The sequence below is a fragment of the Cupressus sempervirens genome, chromosome 4 (genome assembly GCF_028749045.1).
Source record: "Cupressus sempervirens isolate cs-2001-9-10 chromosome 4, ASM2874904v1, whole genome shotgun sequence".
In the NCBI taxonomy this organism is placed as follows: Eukaryota; Viridiplantae; Streptophyta; class Pinopsida; order Cupressales; family Cupressaceae; genus Cupressus; species Cupressus sempervirens.
In genome coordinates, this window is record NC_143121.1 from 828,074,365 (window position 1) to 828,099,016 (window position 24,652).

General features: G+C 34.6%; 2 pseudogenes; one reads left to right on the forward strand and one right to left on the reverse strand.

Moving 5' to 3' along the window:
* Positions 1–1,262: 1,262 nt before the first annotated feature.
* On the reverse strand, positions 1,263–2,740 carry LOC149563944 (aspartic proteinase nepenthesin-1-like; annotated as a pseudogene).
* Positions 2,741–3,948: 1,208 nt separating this feature from the next.
* LOC149563945 (F-box/kelch-repeat protein At5g43190-like) lies at positions 3,949–4,779 on the forward strand (annotated as a pseudogene).
* The last annotated feature ends 19,873 nt before the right edge of the window (positions 4,780–24,652 follow it).

Below are 24,652 nucleotides of genomic sequence, written 5' to 3' on the forward strand. Positions count from 1 at the left end.
ATGTGGTCTATATCAGGAACAATCAATCCAAAGCATCACCCTATAATCTAACTCATCTAACAAGCAATCCAATGCAACATCTTCTTATCTAGTGAACAAACAGACCCAGAAAGAAGGCTGGGCCATAGCGACTATAGAATATCATTTCCTTGAGAACATATAAACATCTTCTAGTATAGAACACAAATTCTAGGCCAGGATACATATAATAAATCTAAATATAGATATGTTGAATATAATCGAGCTGAATCGTCGAGGAGTCTACACTTAATGTGATTCAATTCTAGTGGAAAATCTTCATCATAGATATCTGTAACAGAATGGAGGAAAAGAATGGGATAGTCAGTGCCCAAAACAATGAAAACATGAATAGAGAGGGTAAATGAATAATACTAGTTGATATTGGGATTAGACATTTGCATTCGATTGGGAAAGATAAGTTTGTGGACCATAGTATGAGTACCAACACATATATATGGAACCCATGCCTGATAATATATTAGTAAACTCCTACGGCTCCAAAAAAATTACCCACATGACTATCAATGGAAATGATATCATATAAAAGACAATTACAAGGTAAATTATTCATATCAAGGACATATGAAAGGAGAGAAACTCAGTCAGCACTAATCTCAAAGGTAGTCATAAAGGGATGCACACATCAGCAACCACAACACAAATTAGTACCCAAAATTTGGGGTCAATATTGAAGTCATCTATTATTATCTGAACATGGACTAATTGAGAGCAAGCAGTGATTAAGAAGCTACCAATAGACATTGTGTATGAGGGAAGTTCTAATCAGCAGCAAGGAACAAGTACAGTCAGCAATTAGAGATATGTGCAAGATAATCATAGAGTAATGTAAACATCATCAGTGGTGACTAGAAGCTATAAACATAAGTAAGATATAGAGAGTTGATCTAAGATAACATGTACATCTATATTCATACACCAATATGCATTGGACATATCTATGGTTATTCTGCCTACATTAAATGGATATATGATCAATATTTAGTAATATAAGACATATGCATCAATATATTCTTCTAGGATCTAATTCATGAAAAAGACTGGAACAAGATGAATATGTATCCTATTCAATGCAAACATTTACAATCTGTTAGAGATTTTTGTGCAAGTTATAGAGTGAGAGAAGTTTTTTTTTTTTTTTGTTTAGACACATAACTAAGAAATTCACTCCACATTTAAGGAATCTCTAGAACACGACATTACACAAATCCATGCTAAATTATTTAGTGGCTATCACAAATGGAGGGAGAAAAGGACAAGGTGTTTTCACAAAGCTCATAAAGAATATGGAAGTTTTGTTATTGAACTTTCCCAAACATAGGGAGGCCAGTGCTTGGCAACATCACAAGGTAGACAACACCACTGGTATCGTGAATCAAGTAATTCTCCTTTGGTAAAACATAATCAGGTCCTTTTAAATGGAAAGTAACACTTAGAAATTTTGTAGTGGCAGTTGCAGAAGTATAGCATAGGTCCAATCCAATAGAAGACCCATCATCCCATGCAAGCTTAACTGCAGGCTCCAGTCCTTTCTTCAAAACATCATAAATACTCTGCTCCAAATAAATGATTGTTCCAGAGTCTATGATAATTCCACCAAACCCAATCAGCCTGAAAAGTAAAGGCATCGGAAGGGATATCCAATAGCTTTGATCCTATGCTTACTACTTTCAAGGAAGGATAATAGAAGGTTTTTCATGAACTACTTTTGAGTAGAGTAGTGCCTACAGACTAGATACTAAGCCCCACACTTGTCCATAAGATCAAAGGGATTTATTTGGAAGGAGGTTCGTTAATTGACACTAGACAATAAGAAAATATATTTCCCACGGAGCTTCCAATCTGTGAAATGCATGAAAAGGGTCTCTCGCGAAATCTTTAAGGCCACCTCCTCGAGAAAACCCACTTCCTTTGTTATGTAGGCCACATCCAAATGCAATATTGAGAATCTTTTGAGAAGAAAGGGTGAATGACTCATATGAAAGGATGCCCTAAGTGGAAGAATAGTCACCATAAGTGTATAGATATTCACATTGGGATTTTGGGAAGATGGATGATGGAAGAGCGTCTTTCATAGAGAACTTGAACAAGGGATTGTATGATAAATCTGTGTATTAACTTTTATTCTCAACGGAAGACTCACAATTTTCCTGCGCAATATAAAACTGAGCCTCTTATTATGAACTGATGATTCACAATCTACCTAAACAATATCAACTAATACTTAAAATACTGTCTTGCAATCTCAATCTGAATTATATGTATAATCTATAAATTTGGAAATTTCTTTAACTGACCAAAAGAAACTTCACAGAATAATCCTTTTAACATTTCTATTCTGTTTTGTCTAACTCGAACAAATTTAACATTCAAAAATCACAGAAACATGATACCTATATTTCTGACCGTAGTTGCAACACCATAGCTTTGAAACTGTCAAATGTTTAACATAAATGATCTCTTTTATTTAGCATCTCTTGGACTTTTTATGTTTCATGTAGTTTTCTAACTCTTCTTCAATCAAGAGATTAAATATTTGTTAGAGAAAGTTACAGTTATACCATCATATACATGCCAAAGCACTCAAATATATAGAGGCACTCAATACCTTTAACGAGGTTAATTCAGCTGTGATTATATTTACCAATTTCCAGTAACCAAAGATTTGGTTTTGCTTATTATTATTTGGAATTCCCGACATGGCCACTGTCTCTTGTATATTTGTTCTTTAACTAAAACTAATCTTGTCTTTGCACCATTTCAAGTGAGACACACAAAACTTATCATTTGGCCAGAGTTCATCATCTTGAAGAGAACATGATATAAGTGTTCAGTTGTGATACACAGAGTTGATCTCTGCACAACATGTCATCAATTCTACATTGTAGTTGGTTTTAAGTTTTAACTAATAGAGTTCCACGTAATGTGAACAACAAGTAGAGATAGAGATAGAGGAATTACTCCTTATCATTGACAGAGCAAGTTTAAGTTTCCATAGATGAGAAATTTGACAGATTTGAAAAGGAATGTCACCCGTGACACAGTTTACTGCCAAGTGTAAATCAATCAATTTTAAGAGATTTCATGACGTAGGAATGTAGTCTGATAAATTATTTTCTACAAGGTAAGGAAATACATTTTCGTGAGCATTCCTGGTTCAAATGGAATAGTACTTGTGAGATAGTACCCGTGAAATCTAATTTTCCTAATTTAATGAGAATAATCTAATATAGATATTTATGAGAATGTCTCATATAGGCACCTATCAAATAATTTAACATAGAGATTGTTCTATCTATTGTTCCTAGAATTTATTTTATTCCGAATGTATATATATGCTCACATTTGCATCTAAAAAGACTTGATTTACATAAATATATATAAACAACTTTCACATCCCTCCAATATAATTAAACAACAAAAATACCCCACACTTTAAACATATTAAAAAAATTTCAAAACTAATTATAAATCAGCATGTTGAGAACTTATTTCCACTCATAAAATCAATAAAGATTCACTAATTTGAACCTTGGCCATTAAATAGGGTCCACGAATATAGACAACAAGCCATAATCTATTTACTATTTCTTCTACATGTAGATCAAAATTCAATCATTTATGCTCTTTGATCTTTTCAAGATGGGGGCATAGATTACACAGACGTGATTGAATCAATTTTTTTTGCAGTCGGCTAAATGGTCAGTATATTGGAAAAATTAGGTTGGTTTGAATACTCTCTTAGATAGGATCAGAGCTCAACTTCTAGGTGACTCAATTCAAGCCATGAAATAAATACTGAATTTTCATTGGATGTAGGAAATTATTCCCAGTTGACCCAGAGTTCAGAGGAAACGAGTTCTTCTATGCTTCAAGCGTGGTGTGTATTGTCACATTGTGTGATCACCAATGATGGAAGAAAGAATTTGGAGCAATTTACGTGAGGATTTAATAGTTAAAACCCCTAAAAAGCTATCAATAGAATCATTTCTCTATCCTAGGTTTTTGTGCAAGAGATAGAATGTTCTTCTGTCACCGCCAAGCTTTCTTTCACTTTGTAGCAAAATATCACACATGCCCTGGTTGGTAATGCTGAAATGTCAGGATCACAGAATTTGTAGATAATTTTCTCAGTAAGTGGCACATCACATTCCTCTCATTTCTTCCTTTTACAACATAAGTTCTGGGGACCTCGGGTGGCTTATTGTGCTTGAAAACCCAATCCTGCCTTTCTAATTGCAATCCCCAAACAAAGATATGGAGAGAGCTTCCCTACACTTCATTTGAACGTACAACTGGAATTCTATTGCAATGGTGGCTAGAGAAGGTCTTCATGTATACAAGATTTTAGTTATATGCAAAGAGGGTCATGGACAAGGGTGGAAGCTACCACACCCACACCGTTGTCGGACTCACTTGTATGTAGTCATTTGGTAAGTTGCAGCAATCAACTTTATCTGGTTGGTGGAGTTGCAGATAATGGAATTTCAAGGATCATCTGGGTGTGGGTGCTGAATGAAAACAAAACAGAATGGAGGGAGGCCTAGAAGTTTCCAGAGATGATGTGCAATTAAAAATCCTTGCAATTTGCTACCATAATTATACCAAATATGCTACATAAGCCATGAAGACTAAATCTGCCTCTCCTATTTTACATCACCTCAAGTTCTTGTTTAAAAGTATCCATGCTAGACATGGCATTAGATGCCTAGATGTTCATCTATTCTTGAAGAAAATTAAGGTTGAAGCTTCAATTAGATTGATTTAATCAGAGATGAATTATATTTAAAAATTCATCTTGATTAATTAATTAATCATTGTTACCCTTGACTAATAATTATTAGACAATTAACATACACTCACGCACAGAAGAGACGTGATATTTCCAGTGCCTGTAAATAATTTAATATACCTATATTGACATCCTAACCCTGATGCATGCACAAACCATATAAATAATCTAGTATGCTTCTAATGCCATCAAAAAAGCCAATGCTGACTTTTTCATTGTTGCTGAAGTATATGCAAAATGAAACTCAAAGCCCTTGCACAAATGCTTCAACATCATCTAGCGGTAGCATTCACCTTACTTGTGGAGACATATTCACATGCAAAGCTTCAATTCAAGACCCCATAAAAGTAAAACTGGGGAAACTAATGTATCCAACTAGCAAAGTAATATAAATAACAATCAAAGACAGATCCAAATGCCCATGAAGTTGTCCTAAAATAGTGACATCTAAAGTAGAGGTTACCCCCAATTACAAATAAATGAAACCAAAATTTAAAAATTTAAAAAAAATCCTACAGACATTAAGGAATGCTACAATTAGAATGCTCAGAAGCTCCATTCATACATTTTGTGCACAAGCAGCAGTCAATTTAAGATGGAACTTACCAATTAAAACCCGACCATTGTTTCCCTTGTTTCTTATTTATGCTTATTTTTGTCATTTTTGTATCTTGTTTGATTTTAATATATACTGTTTAAGGGAAAGCATAGCCATTGAAGCAACATGTTGCACAACAACTTTCTTTGGCTATAGCTTCCTACGAGCTCATGACCCACTTTCCAATGCATAAGATGCTATTATTTAAGAGATTTTAATACTAGAGGATCAATCATTTTTATCTTTGTAAATGGCCTTTCACAATATGAGGTATACATTTTCTTTAATTTATGATAAATTCTATAGAAATTTAAAACCATCTTCCATACTAACAGTCTTGACATTCAAGACGTCCAATACTTAATATGGCTGAGAGTTGTCTATCAATGATTTTTGTATGTTATTGTAGGATATACATGGGGCAGTTAGAGAATAGATATGATAAATCTAGACGAAGACACAAGGAATTTCTATAGAAGGTTGATTAGCTACCTTTTTAAGACATGCATTCCCTCAAGCACTTTGTCATCCTTTAAAGATGAAAATCAATCAAGAATAAATTGATATTATCCAAACATGAGTATAATATTAAAAAATGTAGAGGTAGCAGAATATAATGACATTGACAAAAAGAAATTAGGTGGTAGATTATAATATTCTTGAATGTTATGAATGACATCTATATAGAGATCCACTTGGATAAATTCTAATCAAACATAACCTTAGATTAAAGAAAATAATAATTAAAAAAAATTCAAGATCAGATAGACTTGTATCTAGGAAATAGGATTGAATACAAATAATTTCACATGTTTATAACCATCAGGTTTAGAAAAGCTAGAAGACAGAACAAATATGCAATATAGTAAAAAGTAAATGAGCACCAAAACCATACCTGGCCTTATGGATCTTTTGCAGATTCTTCACACTTATCACTCTGTTCAATAGAACCAAGTTCTTTTCAGATTGTATCAAACAAGTAGCTGCAAGTTCTTTTACTTGATAGAAATCTATGGCCATGAGGTTCCTGAAGATCCAAACTATAGCATCAGATATTCATATTACAGAGAAGAAAGTGAAGCTAATGATGATAGTAGAGCTTTATTCATGTAATATAAACATCCCAAAATGTGGTTGTATTGCTTCAAAATTTTCGCTTTAAAATTTTGAATTGAAAGGCTTCTCTCAATTTTGTCTTGTGCGATGTATGCTCTATTGGTTATTCCTTGTTTTTGGTTGTAGAGTATATGATAAAATGTGAGCTAAGGCAATTATACCAACGAATACTTCTTTTGAAAATTAGAAAGGGTAAAAGTAGAGCCCTGCTGACATACCTGGCAAATGCGGAATCCAAAGCAATATCTGCATTTTGCATCCAAATGGGTTCCTAAAATGCAGATCAAAGGGTTTGTCAAAGGGGGTAATAGTTACCCAATTCTTAGAATACACCATTACGTAGAAAATCAATACCTCAACTATGTTGAACACAACCTCTCAGATGGTGGGCAGAGCCCTCCTCCCAACATGGACTTGTGCTTCCACATTCAATCTGTTGAAAAGAACTTAAATTTGGGGCAGCTCTTTCCCAACTATCAAAAAAAATTGACGATAAGAAAAGAAAAAGAAAAAGAGGGGGAAAAAAACAAGACTACTACCTATCAATTCTGGCTCTCATTCCACAAAGCAATTGGTCAGAGTCCTAACATTACATTGTGGGAACATCTAAACCTCCTTGTCCTCCATAGTTTCAACATTGCTTTGTAGAAACATGTGGACATCCTCCATAATTTTGCACCCCATTATTTTAGAGGGAAAAAATCAGAAAAGAAGATAAGTTAAGTGAGATGAAAAACAACAAATAAAGGAGGACTGAAAATAAAATAAAAATCAAACTGAATGGAAAAAATATAAGAGATGGCAAAGTAATCTTAATGGTGAATCTAGAGATCACTAATAACATGGGTAAAACTTCTTTTATGCACTCTCACATAAAGCTTTTGTGGCCAGGAGTGAGGAGCTCTTACCTTCGTGTCATCTGGGAACAGTTTTTTACAACTCTAAGCCTTGCCCTTCACAAACATTCAAGCGGGAAATGGGCAGGTGTTATTATTAAGCCAAATTTCAGCATTCTTCCTCCTTAGAACTGCATGAGTAAATCAATTTAAACATAATGTGAGGGGGATTCTTTTGAGATGAAGTTAAATAGTCCTCGTGAGGTGAAGAAGAACAGGAATTCAGTTCTAAAAAAAATAGTACATAGAGTCAACATTAATGACAAGAAACTAAAAGATAAACAAAGCAGGACAAAAAAAACATTGCAATGCAAATTTTTTTACAGTGCTTCAAGACATACCTGCAAAATATGTTCCAAGCTCTGCAAAAAACATTAAAGTCCAAATTAAATGATCAAAAAATAATGGAGGACTTGATCAAATCAACGGTGAAAAAAATCCCTAATAGATACCACACTAATTACCATAAAAAAAAAACCTTTCTTATAGCCCAATTGGACAGGAAATCCAGATTGAGATTTTAAAAAGCTTCACACAAAAATCAATGAAATCAGAATCAATAATCTCAACCTTCAATGTATTTAAGGAAATACACAATTATGAGAAGACAAAGTCAAACCATCAGAAATGGCTGACATAGATAAATCAATCATACCATTTTCAAGTCTAGTAAGTAGTTATAATAAAACATCGGTCTCTCTAATAATATATTTGAGTCAGTACGAATGCTCGGCTGGAGGAAAAGGAACTTAAGAATAGCTCAATATCATGATGATGAACTAGATTTTTTTTCAGTTAATAATCAATACATTTATGTCAATCTGGTCGGTATTTTTTGGATAGTATAAACACAAATTAGGGGAAATTTTTCTAAACTAATATAACGTGTGCCCTAGCCATGATAGGGTTTCAAAGGAAATGCAAGTGTCTTTATAATCATAATGAAGTTGTCATTTTGTTACCATGTTAGGGTTTTGACAAAATGCAGGACACTATAGTTTGCTCTCAAGAAGGACTCAGAACAGTGTAGCAAAGAGGAAAATCGATCAATCCATAAATCATACCTCGATTATCATCTGATCTTTGGAAATTCTCTGCAGGAATGTCTAATTCTGCTATATTCTTTTTGGGGTTGCAGAAGTACTTCCTCGGTCTTTTTTAGTTATGCATGAACTTCAAAATTATACCTTGGTAACAATGGTCCTAGTGTTCCATCGCCAGGCGAGAAGAACCCCAACACCATTTGGATGGGATGCAAGTGCATAATTTTCCCTATGTGAGTGCTTCCCAAGCCACTACCATGGAGCAATAGAGACGTACACAGAGTGCTGAAGGTAACCACCATGTCTTCGCCCTGATTAACACCTATCGCTTAGTGCCACCGATGTTGACTGCCACTCCAATCGCTAATCCGCCCTTATGACCTGAAATATATATAAAAAATAGTATGAAAACCTAAACCCATATTTTTTCTGAGATGTAACAGATTGTATATGGTATTCTAAATTTATTAAACAGCCTGAGTTTGGTGTGTGCGACGTACTGTAAGCAGAGCACCGGGTAAGCATGACGATGCGCGGGGTCGACAAAATCGATGAGCCACATTTTGGAAGTGGTCGTCCTCGCCCCTCTCCTCCACAATTATGATCTAATGTGGCCCTGTACTTCCACTCTAAGTCATTCATCGAACCCTGGAAAGAAAGAACAAAAAAAATAAAAATATTTTAGACTCGTCTATGCCGTCAATTTTCTTTTCTCAACCCTACCCAAGTACACAGGGTTTTCTGAGAGCTCCTTGTAGAGATTGCAAGAAGACAATTTGAACAAATTCTGTTTGCAGGTCGTATTGATGGAAATCAGAGCAAGCCAGTCCATTTTAGGGGTTTTCTATCGCATGCAAGTCTAAATCAGATTTATCTGTCAGATGCACCCAAATGAAAAATTTCAATTAATCGCATGAAATTTCGTACCAAAATCTCCCGCTTTTTCTCCAAAAATTTACTCCGCGCCTTCCTCTGCCTCCGCCTAATTCCTCTGCTTCTTATGGCGTAAATGTTTTGTCCAAGTTTTAAATTAAGATAATCATACTAAGACTTCCTTTTTTAATAATCATTAAAAATTTAAGACAAAAATTTAATTTCGTCTTCAAAGTATGTCTTAAAATACCACCTCATGTAGTAGTGAAATTAAACAGAGAGGGATTGGCATTCTCAAGCATCTAATGCCACAATTATATGAAAAATTGTTAGGATGTTTTTATTTGATTGGACTTCACGTCATTATGAAGATTCGATTTTATACCCTAAGAATGTCCAAATCATATTAATAATATTTCATCCTAGGAACGTTCAAATCATATCAATAGTATTATCAATTTCTTTTGTTTTTATTACTTGCACTGTTATCTCTCTACACACTCGTTTTATTGAAGAAATGCTTGTATTATTTCATAGAATGTATATTTTAATCTAGGAGAAGGTATTTCCTGATAAGTCAGCCTTCCTCGGGCTTTCATGAATCGTCCCTTACCTTTGTTTTGTATTCCTTACACGCCGGCCTCTTGGGCTCTCAGCCGCCCTCGCTGTTTCCTTGTTTTTGTTTTGCACTGCAACTGACATGAAAGTGCATTGTACACGTTTATATCTCAATCAGTCGTTACTCACTTTCGATTGAAACTCCCACGAATATGCAAAGATGAAATATTTATTGACATTTATCGACGCTACATCACTTGTTAGATTGAGCGTGTTCTTGTTGTAAGGATGCTTCGCAAGTCTCTCCGCCAAGGTGAACAAGTCCATTTGATTCTTAGAACTCACATAGATAAGTAGGATATCACCATTTATCTGAACATAGGTTATCACGAAAAGGAACATTATTTTCGATCATATTCTACGAACGTAGACAAATGTTTTCTAGGATATTGGTTTCAAGATATGCATATGTGTTTTGCACATATTAAACAAAGTGCTGCAATACTATTGATAAATGTGTTTTTTTACTGAAATTTGAGGGATACATATAAACAACCCAAACATAAGGAAAGCAAGGGAACACTATTGATAAATGCACGTATTTTGTAGGTTATAAGATTATTTTAAGATAATTATGTATTTAATTTATTTTATAAATAGATTACAATCATTTTAAAACAAAGAAAATTATATGAAAATGGTCTAAGAATAAATATGAAGGTCAAAAAAACTATTGCCAAAAATGTGCATTTTTAATTTTCAATTAAAAAAAATGTCTATTTTATATTTTTATATTTAATTTAATTTAATTTTTATTTTCTTAAATGATCTTTCATGCCTATTCAATGTACTTATTAAACATCATCATGTCATTGCTAGATTATATGATCATTTAAGACCTTTTTTTAAATTTACAAAACATAAAGTTTAGTCTCTTATAAGTGTATATTTTTAATTTTTTGATGAATAGTCCCTTTTCTATTAATTAAATATTGAAGTTACATACTTACAAAAAAAGGCCAAAGGATACAAGATCACCCCATGAGAGTTCAAACGGTAGAGCCGAACACATTAACAACTTTTCATAAGAAAAATATAAGAACAACCCTCAGGTGGCTAAAGGAGTGCTAGCCAAGGGACGTGGATCCTGTTGATCATAAAACCCTCATGCATCAGTAGGGTTGGAAGGTGACTTCGAAGGAGCCCATCCGTCAATAGCAATAGCAATAGTTTGCTCTTTTTCCTCTCCCCTGCCCAGAGTGGTGAAATTGCCAAATCCAAGGGAGGGAATGACCATTTGGGGCTAGTAATAGGTGCAAGCCAACCAAAAGCAGTGAGAGGAGCATTTGGTGACCATCTTGTGCCACACTGTGGAGAGGCAGAAAAGCAAAGATAAACATCCCAGCCACTCGAAGAGTAACAAGGGGCTCAGGAATGCGGCACTTGGGTAAAATTAACCTCTGGTGATACTTGGGTAACTCTATATGGTGCATTGCCCCAATGATTGAGAAGCTCCTACAGGTGGACCACCTCTAGAGCCACTTTTTTGTCTTGTAATTGAATTTGTAGCATTACATTATTACATATGCAAGTTTTAGTATACATAGAAACATTTATATCCAAAAAATTATGTGTAAAGAGCACAACATCTCTATCTTTCCAGAGAGTGAAAAGAATCTCCAGCCCAAAAGCATACTAAATCTGGGAGAATTGAAATGGGATTTTAGTAGAGTCCCAGAGAAAAACCATATGCCAAGAAAATGGTTCTGACCTAAAACGCCTAAAAAAATCTTGTATCTAGAGCTAGTACTATTGAGTTCTCCGACAAAACCAAAAGATGTGCAAGGAAGTCTCAAGTTGCCCAAAAAAAGGACAACATGGGTTAGGAATACCCAAATTCTTATGTGGAGGACCTAGAGCCAAACCTTGGAAGAGAACACACCAAGGGAAGTGTGAAATCTTTGGCTCAGTATTGGTTTTCTAGATAGTGTTAAACTTGTATCTCTAATTATGTTGTGTGGACTGGAGGTGCCAACACTGGTTGAGAGACTCCACCATAGGCAAATGAGGTACCAACCACAAGTAACATATTTTCAGCTTGTAATTGATAGGACGAGTACATAGATACCACTTCCATACCTTCTGCCAAGGTTTGGCTAGTTTAATTCCTAGCTTGTAAAGCAAGCGAGGAGCCAAAGTAGAGACCATAAGGTCAAAAGTCTCTCAATCTGGGCAAGTTAGGTGATGTGGGGTTTGCATATCTTCCCGTGATCACAAATTCATGGAGACTCTGGAAAATAGATCTTTAGGCATCCAAATGACATGTCTAAAAAAACACAACTCATGGGTACCATAAATCTTGGCAAGTGACACACCCTTAATAGAAAACAAGGGTGACCACCATAAATTGTGTTGATTCACAGAAAGCCCATCTCTGAAACCATTACCATCCCATTAGAGCCACATCTTGATAGCCTCCCATGCTCTCTAAATGATCTTAACAAAAAAGGAGACTTTGATTTGCATAGGTTTTGAGGTGATTGGAAGGGTTTGAGACTTGATCCCCTTCCATGTAAGCTTGTTAACTGAAAAATTAGAGGAGATGCAATGCTTGAGAAAAATCTTCCAGACCTCGTCCCTAGAAAGATATTTGATAATCCAATTGGTACATGAGGCAATAGCTTGCTTGTGAGTGGAAATAAGGCCAAGGCCACTAGATTCCTTAGGTAAGAAACAATACTCCTAAGTGACTCTATGAAAGCCATGATGCTGGAAATTTGAAGCCTAAAGGAAATCTCTAAGAAGCTTCTCCAATTTGGAATAAGAGGATTTGGATGGAGCCTAAAAGGAGGAATAATACACATGGATAGCAGCCAGGACCTTGGAGAAAATTTTGAATTTATCAACCAAACAAAGATGCTTTGTAATCTAATAATCCAACCTTTTGGAAATTCTGTCAAGCATGGCATTCCAAAAGTCCACTGCAAAAGCTTCAAAAGAAAAAGTGATACCCAAAATATGAAAGATTTCACCATGTTGGATCCATTTCCACTAGTATTGAGCTAGCCAAGGTGGAGAAAGAAGGAAGGACTATCTATAGCAGAGTGTCTTGTACCACTGATGCTTGACCCGAAAGCCAAATAGAAAATATCCAAGCATTGGAGTGCATTGGATACATTGTCCATGTCCTCAATGAGGGTGAGGAAGGAATCATTAGCAAAGTTTCCATTGACAAGTTAAGTGGAGGACTCAGAAAGAGAAATGTCTCGAACATGACCAAATGAGATGGAGTGGGCCAATAGGTAACCAAACCCTTCAACAACCAGAAAGTATGAAGCAAGAACTAGAGGACAACCCTGGCAAATGGATCTGTAGAGGCCAAAGGCCTCATATTGTCTATCATTTATAGTGATACAAGTAGAAGCATCACCATACAGAATCTCCATAGACTGAAGAAATACAAATCCAAGTCCTAAAGCTTTTAGGATAGCAAGAATGAAGGGTCATTCAATGCGATCATAAGCTTTGGCAAAATCAATTTTGAGAAAGATAGCTCACTACTTAGACCTATGGTCCCATTCCACAATGATTTTGTCTAGGATATAGCAAGATTTGATAAAGCATGTCTACTCCAAATGGACAACTAGGGGTAAGAGATGTCATCTTTTAAGTGTTAGGTCTTTGGTTATGATCTTATCTAGGAGACATTCAACAAAGTAATAGGCCTACAATTACAAATATCTTCAAGATCACCAGCCTTAGGTATGAATTTGATATTTCCTTTGTTGATAAGGTTACCTAAAGATTTAGAGTGAAATGCTTCTAGGTAGACCTTATGAAGATCATGCCCAATGGAATCCCAAAAGGCTTTATAAAATTCATAGGGGAAACCATTGCACAGAGAAACCTTGTCATCTACCATGGAAAAGAAGGTCTCCTTGAGATTACTGAGAGTAAGCAAATGTTCATATAAAAAATGTTGCTCAATCGCAAGGCATGTACAAGTAACAATGATCCATTCCTTCAAAGCCTATACTCACTTTAGCAATTGATCCTAGGTAGTGAAAACCTTTTCATAATGGTGAAAAAAGGCTTGAAGAATGTAACGAAGGCCAAAAGGATTTGTTTTTCCCTTTCTTAATTTTTTAATCCCAACCAAAGTATTTGAGACCCGATCCCCTTCCATGTTAGCATATTGATTGAAAAATTAGAGGAGATGCACTGCCTCATAAAAATCTTCTAGGCCTCATCCCTAAAGAGATATCTGATAATCCACTTAGCACATAAGGCAATACCCTGCTTATGAGGGGAAATAAGGCCAAGGCCACCTGATTCCTTAGGCAAGCAGCAATACTCCCAAGCGACTCTATGAAAGCCATAATGCTGGAAACTTGAAGCCTAGAGAAAATCTCTAACAACCTTCTCCAATTTGATTGTGCACATGGGTAGCAACCAGGAACTTGGAGAAAATTTTAAATTTACTAGCCAAATAGAGAGGCTTGGTAATCTAATAGCTCAACTTTTTGGAAAATTTTTCAAGCATGGCATTCCAAAGGTCCATTGCAAAATATTGAAAAGAAAAAGGGATACCAAAAAAATGAATGATTTCATCATCTTGGATCCATTTCCACTGGTATTGAGCCAACCAAGGTGAAATGAGAAGGAAGGACAATCTATATCAAAGCATCTTGTGCCCTTGGATGGTTGACCTAAAAGCTAAACAAAAAATATCCAAGTATTGGAGCACATTGGAGACATTGTCCTCATTCTCAATGAGGGGGAGGAAGGAATCATTAGCAAAGTGTCCATTAACAAGTTGAGTGGAGGACTCGGGAAGATAAATGCCTCGAACGTGACCAAAAGAGATGGAATGGTCTAGAAGGTGTTGTGGTTTCATAATGCACACCCCATTTCTCCTAGAAATGTGGACCCCCTAGTATTTTTTTTGTCTCCCAAACCCCTAGTTTGGGGCCTTAGTCACTCAGAACTCTTCATGAGTCTAGATCAAGCCCCAGTCTCTGACTGGGCAAGTCTGGAGTGTTAGAACTAGAAGAGAAGTGAGATTTTTATGAGTTCTCAATGAAAAAGTGTGCACTAGCGCACTAGTGCACATGACACCAAGCCAAGGTGTGCAGGTGCACAAGTGCACAATAATCTCCCTCCAGAGATGTGCACATGCAGACTTGCACATGTGCGCACCTTTAGAGGGTGCCCACCCTAGGTCCAAGGTCTATATGAACCCTACTCGCGCGCCCCCCCCGGCCCCTTTTCCTCATTCCTCTTTGCACTCTAGTTTTCTTCGCACCTCTGCACCCTTGCATTGTGTGCTCATCTACTTACAATCTACACACTAACAAACATCAAGGTTAGCACACACACACACACACACACCAAAAGGTGCACGCATGCTCACCTTAGATGAATGCAATAGATGACTATGCTATCTGAATAAGGGATTATTTTAGGATGACTCTATATTTGGCAGAAAAGGCCTTGAAAATGAAGATCCCACTCAAGGCTATCAAGAAAGACATGGAAGATGTCTTAGATCTGCTATAATAAAAAGGAAAAAATTTATGATAGGTCAATAATGAATGTAAATATTAGTAGGGATGAGAATGTGGACATCAACAATAGAGCCCACCACATAGTCCAACTGACGAAGGAATGGATCAAGAATCCTTTCAAACTTGATCCAGTTCCATAGGTTGTTCCTCTACAAGCCACAACACAACCTACTAAAGGAAAAGGTATAAATCTTATAGTACCAACTTTCTTGACTCAGTCCCTAGTGATGTTAGCATGAATGTTGATGCTATGGGAGAGCAGCGCAGAATTGTGTTATGACTGTGTTTGTCATTGATGACAACATAGTAAGACTGACAGAGCAACAGACTAAGATTTATGTATTGAGGACATCACATTGTGTATCTACCCTTGTGCAGTTAACAACATATACTACAACATGTATTTGACATGTGGTCAAGTAAGCAGAACTTGAATCGACAACGTATAGAAGATATTGATGATTTATTGAGAACCACATGAAAATAAAGTATTGAGAAAATAGTTTTTGTTGTATGATCAATATCACATATTTAACTTGGAATGAAAGGTTGCGCATTTAACTAGAGGGAGTACATTGACAACTAATGATGTTAGCAGGTGTATAGATATGGAAGTTGCACGTGTGAAAGTTTGGAAGCAACTATGAGCTGACAGCATTAATTAAATATGTAATTCATATGGAACCGACTCAAATGAATGTTAGGTGTATGAAGCTGACTCAAAAGATTAATAATTGAGTATGGTATAAAGGAAAGATGTTTTCCAAGTTCTAGATATCATTATTGTGATTGAGAAGTAGAGAAAACTTGCAAATTGTGAAGTAGAAGAGTAGAGTAATCTACTAATGTGTGTAAGTAACCTTAAGGGTTACTAATGAGTTCCAGATCTATTTGCATGAGCTAAAGGTGAAGAAGTCCAACATACTAGATAGAGGAAGAGAAAAGAAATTGTTCCACATCTATTATTCTGGAAGGAATAGTACTGAGATCAATTAGACAATAGGTTCATTGATATGATCCTAAAGCTGTTTGGACAATGGGTTTAGCTGCCTTCTTCGACTCCTAACAGGGTTGGAATCTCCTAACAAGGATTCAAAGTCTCCTAATAGGGACTTTTTGTACTAAGCATTGTAACAGAATCCTAACAGGGTCTATCATTCCACAAGGAATATTTAGATTAGTACATTATTTTGTGGGCATCACTCCCGTCGGGATTTTCCCTTTGATTAAGGGTTTCCCTAGTCAACAAATCTGGTGTATGTTTGTATGCACATTTCTTTATGATTTCTATTTACTTTGGTTGATAAAGTAAGAATTGTTTAAGATTGATATAAAACTTATTCACACCCCACCCCCCCTCTCAGTTATATTGTGAACTATCATTTCTAACAATTGGTATCAGAGCATCAAGTCCTTGAAAGAAAGTTTAACAACTTTGGAGATCTATGGTGAATATGTTAAAAAAGGATAGTCCTAGATTGGATGGCACAAATGACCACAAATGGAAGGATAAAATGAAGACTCATCTCTTGTGCATGGGACTAGGATATTGGTTTGTGACCAAGACATCCAAAAACATTGCAAAAGAAAACAATCTTGAAACCTGCACCAAAGAACAAAGAGAAGTGTTTATATGCAACATAAGGGCAAGAGAAGCAATACAATCAACATTACCTAAAAGTGAGTATAGTCAGGTAAAACTACTTAAAATATCTCATGAAATTTGGAAAACTTTAGAAGCTAATTATGAATGTGATACACATGCAAAACAAGTTAGATTGCAAAACTTGTATTGCGCATTTCAAGATGCTAAAATGATGGAAGATGAATATGTAAGAAGCTATGTTGGGAGAATATCTAAGATTTTTGTAGGAATCACATCTCATGATGGAAAGAAATCTGATGCTGAAGTAATATGGAAGATCTTGAAAAGTCTGACACAACCTTTCAAGTCAATAACACAAATGATTCAACTAATGATACCTTGCACTACTAATTTCACCAAAGAGACATTGCTTGGTAGATTGGAAGTTACATAATTTGATTTGAAATAGTCTAGAGAATTGGCAAAATTTGAGACAACATTTAGTACTTTAAACATCAAACCTGGTTTAGCAAGGAGCACAAAAACACAAGGAGACATTGCTAGTAGTAGCAAATCCATTGAAGAAAAGATCTAAGGAGTGGCTCTTCTTGTGGAAAGAGAAAAGGATGGTAAGAATATCTTTAAATGTTGGACTTGTAACAAATATGGTCATTATGCATCTAAGTGTCCTAAAAGAGAAAGAAAGTTTAAGGGTAGATTTAAATCTAGAAGATCTAGAAACTATTTATATGCTAACAAAGAAGAAAATGAAGAAGAATCTAGTCAAAGAAAATGTGAAGATGAATTAGGATTTGTAGCTATAAAAGAGGATGATCTTGATAGAGAAATTAGAGAAGAAAGTGCGCTAATTTCACAAGTTGAAAAGAAAGATTGGATCATTGATAGTAGTTGTTCACATCACATGACTGATGATACGAGCAAGTTTGTCAAATTCAGAAGCTATGATGGAGGAATTGTCAGAGTAGGGAATAATGTAGCCTATTATATTATAGGAATTGGATCTATAACACTTGGTGGTAAAACATATACTGATGATGTTTATTTTGTTGATGGACTTAAGCATAGCTTGTTGAGTGTTGGATAGCTTATGGACAAAGGCTATGAACTACAATTTGGTAATGATACATGCATTATCAAGAACAAGGAAGGAAAACTACTTGGTACTGGCACAAAAACTAGAGGTAATGTATTTTGGTTAAACTCCATTGTAATAACATGTTTAGTAGCAAGGATTGACAACAGTTGGTTGTGGCACAGAAGATTTTGTCACATTAACTTTGATAACATTGTGAAGGCTAGTAATACACTTGCTATGAGAGATTTTCCCAAAATCTCTAAGCCCATTGACACTATTTGTAAGGAATGCATTTTGGCTAAGCAAAAAAGAGTCTCATTTCCTAGCAAGTAGTTTTGTACTACACAAAAGCTTGAATTGGTACATAAAGATATGAGTGGTCCTACAAGAACAAGAGGATTCTATGGAGAAAGGTACTTTATGATTTTTGTTGATGATTTCACTAGGATGATGTGGGTAGCTTTTCTTAAAGAGAAATCACAAGCATTTGAGAAATTCAAGATATTTAAGAATAAAGTTGAGAATGAATCTGGACTTAAGATCAGATAGAGGAGGAGAATTCACCTCTAGAGAATTCAATATCTATTGTGAAGAACATGTCATCAGGAGACAATTATCCTCAACCCATACACTTGAGCAGAATGGGATTGCCGAAATGAGAAACATATCAATTACTAAAGTAGCAAGAGCCATGCTATTTAAGAATGATGTACCAAAGACCTTTTAGAGAGAAATAGTCAATACAATAGTATACACATTGAACAGAGTACAGATTAGAAAAGGAATGGACAAAACACCCTATAAATTATAGTTTGGTCATTCACCATTAGTCAAATACTTTAGGATATTTGGAAGCAAATGTTACATTAGAAGAGATGATGATATTGGTAAGTTTGATCCAATGAGCGATGAAGGTATGTTTCTTGGCTATTAATTAAAAAGTAAAGCCTACAGATGTTTTAACTATAGAACAAAAACTATAGTAGAGTGCACAAATGTTAAAATTGATGAAAAGTTTGGTACCAAGGAAAAGATAATGAACTATAACTCTGATGGAGATGGTTATTCTAGAATGGCTAACAGAAGTAATCAATTGCTTTTTAAGACTAACAACGACTTGCAGAATAATGTGCAAATTGAAAATGTGAGAGAAGAGCAAAGTGTAATACCTGAGATAAGAATTGAAGTAGCAACTCCTCCAAATAGGAACTTGATAAAGAATCATCTTGCAAATCAAATAATAGGTAGTAGGGAAAAGGGGTGATGACAAGGAGTAGAATTAACGAAGAACTATGTTTGATATCTCAAGTAGAACCAAGAAGCGCAGATCAAGCAATCAAAGATGATCACTAGATAAAAGCAATGGAGGAAGAACTCCAAAAGATAATCAAGAATGACACATGAGAATTGATTCCTAGACCAAAGAACAAAAATGTGATTGGCACTATAACACCCTGCCAAGGAATCCTAAAAGCATACTAACTCAAAGGCTCTAAGACAAGTCGACATCTAATTCCCAGAGGCACACAAAGACATGTAGGAAACCTACTGTGTAACTGAGCAAGTGTCATCACATGAATCATGTTGGAGTAACACTGGCAGTCTCTTAAGACTCTAGGGTCCCTAGTGATCCCTATGTGGCCACTAGTATCCTCTTGTACTGACAAGGCATACTACAGAATACAAGGTTGCAACCAAGTGTTCTCTCTACTCCCATCCTATTTTGTACTAGCACTTGAGGCATGGGTGAGAACATACAAGACTCTTATTAGGTTCATTTTAATCCCCATTTAGTGTAAATGTTTTCACTTATTAAACAACTTACAATGGGTTACCCTCGGAACCACTTAGGGCCCCCAACCCCCATTGCAAGCCACTTCCTGACACTACATGTAGATAACCTACCATAGGCTCATAAAAATACAAATAAAATATAATCATATAAAATTGCCTCAGTCCTATACAAGCAACTAGAAAGCATCAGAAGATAATCATAATGATCACACTAGTTCTCTACGAGCAACTGGAAAGAATCAAAGATAAATCACAATATCCATCGGTTCTCAACAAGCAACTAGGAAGTATCCCACTAATACTGATCAATGACTCAAAATGATAAGTCAAACATGTCACAACATGACATCATCAAGATCAAAGCAAACACTTCAGTCCCACCAAGGCAACTGGAAAATAACCCAAGTATAACTGATCGAGGACTCAAGAATGGTTAAGTCAGATATCTCATAGCATAAATCTTGCCATCCCACAAGGCACTAAAAATAGTAATCAACAATATAAACACACTCAACATAGAGCATACCATCACATACCATGGTTAAGTAAAAGTAATCAAGATCGAGTCAACATGATACCACACTCACAAAACCCCCGAGCCTCTGGTAACAACCTAAATTGGTCAATATCTAATCAACTCCAAAACCCCCGAAGCATAGACAGTACATAGAAAACATAATAGTCTCACAGTTCGGTTTGATTTGAAAATATATTGTTAATTCAAATGTAAGGGTTTTAGTTTTCATTTTAGTGTATATTTTAAGTAAAAAGATTCATTGATTACCCCAATAATTAACCCATCCTGATATTCCAATAACAAGCACCATTACCCCTATTCGACTTTTAAGTAAATTTCCTCCAAAATAACTTAAGGGTAGTCATTGATTAAATTATTACAATAATAATCATTGATGTTTCAATAATACAACTTTATTAAAAATCAATTTTATTAATAATAAAAATAAGATAACTCTATGTCTTCTTTTAGCAATATTAATCATCAATTAAATTCAATTAAACCAATTTTTAATTAAATTAATTAATAGTTATACAAGACTACTATATTGCCATTCATTAATAATCTATTAAAAATTATAATTATTAATGAATAAAAATTCATTATTAAATTTAATAAATACAATTAAAAATCTTATATTAAAACTAAGTAAATAATTAAATATTAATAAATTATTACATCATTAATAATCTTATTAATAAATAATAATTTAATTAAATATATTCTAATTTTTATAAAATCATATTATATTAAAAAAATATTATACAAATATTTATTTATTTTTTTAAAACAAAGCGTATTTTATGGCCCATCGACCCTCATCTTTAAAATGGCAATGACTGTTGTCCTGCCATAGTAGGTTGCTGCTGCAGCAGTACCTATTGTAGCAGCGGCAATAAAGGCCACCGATGTAAGGCAAGGGGGTAGAGGGTGGGTGAAACCTGCCCCTCCCCAATTATTGTGTTTAATTTTTTTAAAATTTTTCATTTTTATATATAATTCAATTTCCCAAATAATTACACCCCCCCACTCATGTGATAATAAAAGATTTTCAATCTTTTTTAATAACATCTACAATATTAGTTTGATAGGGAAAATAAGTTTAATCAATCAAATTTCTAATTTAAAATTTTTTTTAATTACAAACCCTTCCCAAATAAAAATACTAAATTCTTCAATCTACAACACGGGGTCTTTTTTTGATTACTTTTCTAATCCCCATGTATGCAAAAGATTCTGACATGCATTCAGTAATTAACACCATTAAAATGTTCAAGGGTACTTCATAGAGAAACTTGAATTTAGAATCCATAGGCACAAATAAGACATGAAAGGAAATTGCATAATTAAATATGCAAAAATCACAAGCGTCTATCTGGACACTAATGCTAATCGCTACGCCCCAAAAAATTGTAGAGAAAATTGGTCCCCTTAGAACCTTCTCCTTTTTGAAAATTTATTCCTTCTTTGCGTCCCAATTTCATCTCCCTCGAAAATGAACCTTGAATTGGTGATAAGGAGTTCTTTCCTTAAATTGGGGCACTAATTGTGTGTTCACCCAGGAGAACTCCATGCTCACTAGAATTCAACTCCTATTAACTTTTATTAATATTTTCTTTATCGCTTCCCATGCACGTTAATTGCATTATTAAATAACTTTATTTAATTTTTACTTGACTTCTATTTAAATTAATTTATTAAATTTAATCTCATGCGCACTTTATGCAATTAAAATATCTTTAGTAAATTCAATTGCTTTATCTTTTAAATTAATTTTTCTTGTATTTTAATCTCATGCACGCATCATGTGAACTTAAAAATTCTAATAATTTAATATATTTTCACTTTTAAATATATTTTTGAAATTTAATTGATAAAATATTTATTAACTTAAATAATAATAATATTTAGCATTTATTTAAAAATAAATTCTAAATATATTATTACTAAATTAAATAAATATTATCATGTTCTAAACTTATCCTTATAACTTTTTATCTTCAAATTTGATTCTTTTTATTTAATTAATTTCCTAATTAATTAAATATAATTAAATATTAAAATATAATAATAATTTTCATTAAATTAAATCATTAATTTAATCTTTTAATTAGACTTAATTAATAGAAAAATTCACCAAAGACTCATAAAACAACATACGAAAACCCATCATAGAAAAACTCATACAAAATCAAACTAAAGGGTGTCAATAATGAATTAATGTCATTCAACGCATTTGGAGGGTACACAACTCAGATACTTGTCCTCATTTTCAATCAGGACAAATGGCTTAAAGGTTTGGGATTTGGACTTAAGAATTTATCTCCCCTCTCTTACCATTGAGATAATGTGATAAGGTATGCTCATCCTTGCAATTCAAGGAAGTCGATACCCAATACCTGCAACCTACATAAAATTCATGCATGTACAAACACAATATTCTAAACTAAAAAAGCAATGTCAAGAAGTGGTGCATCATGTAGATCTCAACTAGTAGGTGACTATGACTCCCTTCCTTAACCACATCAGAAACACTATACATAAAGAAAACAAACACACACACCATACACATGTAGTATGGGGCAAGTATCCATAAGAAAATACTTATTATTATCTATCTAACGAATCATCATCAATAGCTTAAATCACTGAATAAGCATCGTGCATACATGAAATATAGAGTACCAAGTAATCTCATCATATAATCAACAGAATGTAAAACAATATTTGATAATCTCAAAACAATACTACTAATCAAAAGCATAAAACTAGCCTAAAAGAGTTCAGAAATGATAACATAAATGCAAACTAGGGGCAGGCAGTACATCCACCCCCCCTAGACTTAGGCTTACTCCTAGAAGCCTACAAGGATGGTAAAGCTAAGAACTCACTGTGTAGGTCCCATTAGACCCTTTCCCCCTGTAGGAGAATATGAATCCACTAAGAACACTACAACAATAATATCCAAGATGACAAGGTACTATGATAACCAAAAAAAATACTACTTTCAATCACTTAGAGCAATATGATTCTAGTCTAATAGTAAACTGAAAACTATATTGATCCAACATTCATCCTTTTTAACAAATACTAAAATAGATTCCCTAAACACTCTAAACAAAGGATCAACATCCCTAATCCATTGGAAAACATACAAGATGCTATAATAACCATAAACAATACTATTGTAAAGCATAGATAAAAGACACATGTTTTGCAAATAAAATAGTTTACAATTTTCAGTTTGCCTATATTTAGGTTTAAGTATAGTTTTCAGTTGTGAAGTCTGAAGTATGAAAAATATACAACTAAAAGTTTAAGTTTTGTTTCAGTTCAACTAGTTCAAGTTTTAGTTTGAAATAGATATACATAACAGTTTAAAGTTTTCATTTTTGTTCAACTAGTTAACACTACTGGCATTCCAATATACCTAGAGCTCCCAATATAGAAACTTAGGCTCTGATATGAGTTGCAACACCTTGCCAAGGAATCCTAAAAGCATATTGACTCAAAGGCTCTAAGATAGGTCCACATATAATTCCTAGAGGCACACAAAGACATGTAGGAAACCTACTATGTAAGTGGGCAAGTGTCATTGCATGAATCACGTTGGAGTGACCCTAGCAATCTCTTAAGACTCTAGGGTCCCTAGTGATCCCTATGCGGCCACTAGTATGCTCCATACTGACAAGGCGTACTACAGAACGCAAGGTTGCAACCAAGCATTCTCTCTACTCTCATCCTAGTCTGTACTAGCACTCAAGGCATGGGCAAGAACATACAAGACTCTTATTAGGTTCATTTTAATCCCCATTTAGTGTAAATGTGTTCACTTATTAAACAACTTACAATGGGTTACCCTTGGAACCACTTAGGGACCCCGACCCCCATTGCAAGCCACTTCCTGACACTACATGTAGATAACCTACCCTAGGCTCATAAAAACACAAATCAAATAATCATATAAAATCACCTCAGTCCTATACAAGCAACTAGAAAGCATCAAAAGATAATCATAATAATCACATCAGTTCTCTACAAGCAACTGGAAAGCATCAAAGATAAATCACAATATCCATTGGTTCTCAATCAACCGAAAAGTATTTCAATAATACTGATCAATGACTCAAAATGATAAGTCAAACATGTCACAACATGACATCATCAAGATCAAAGAA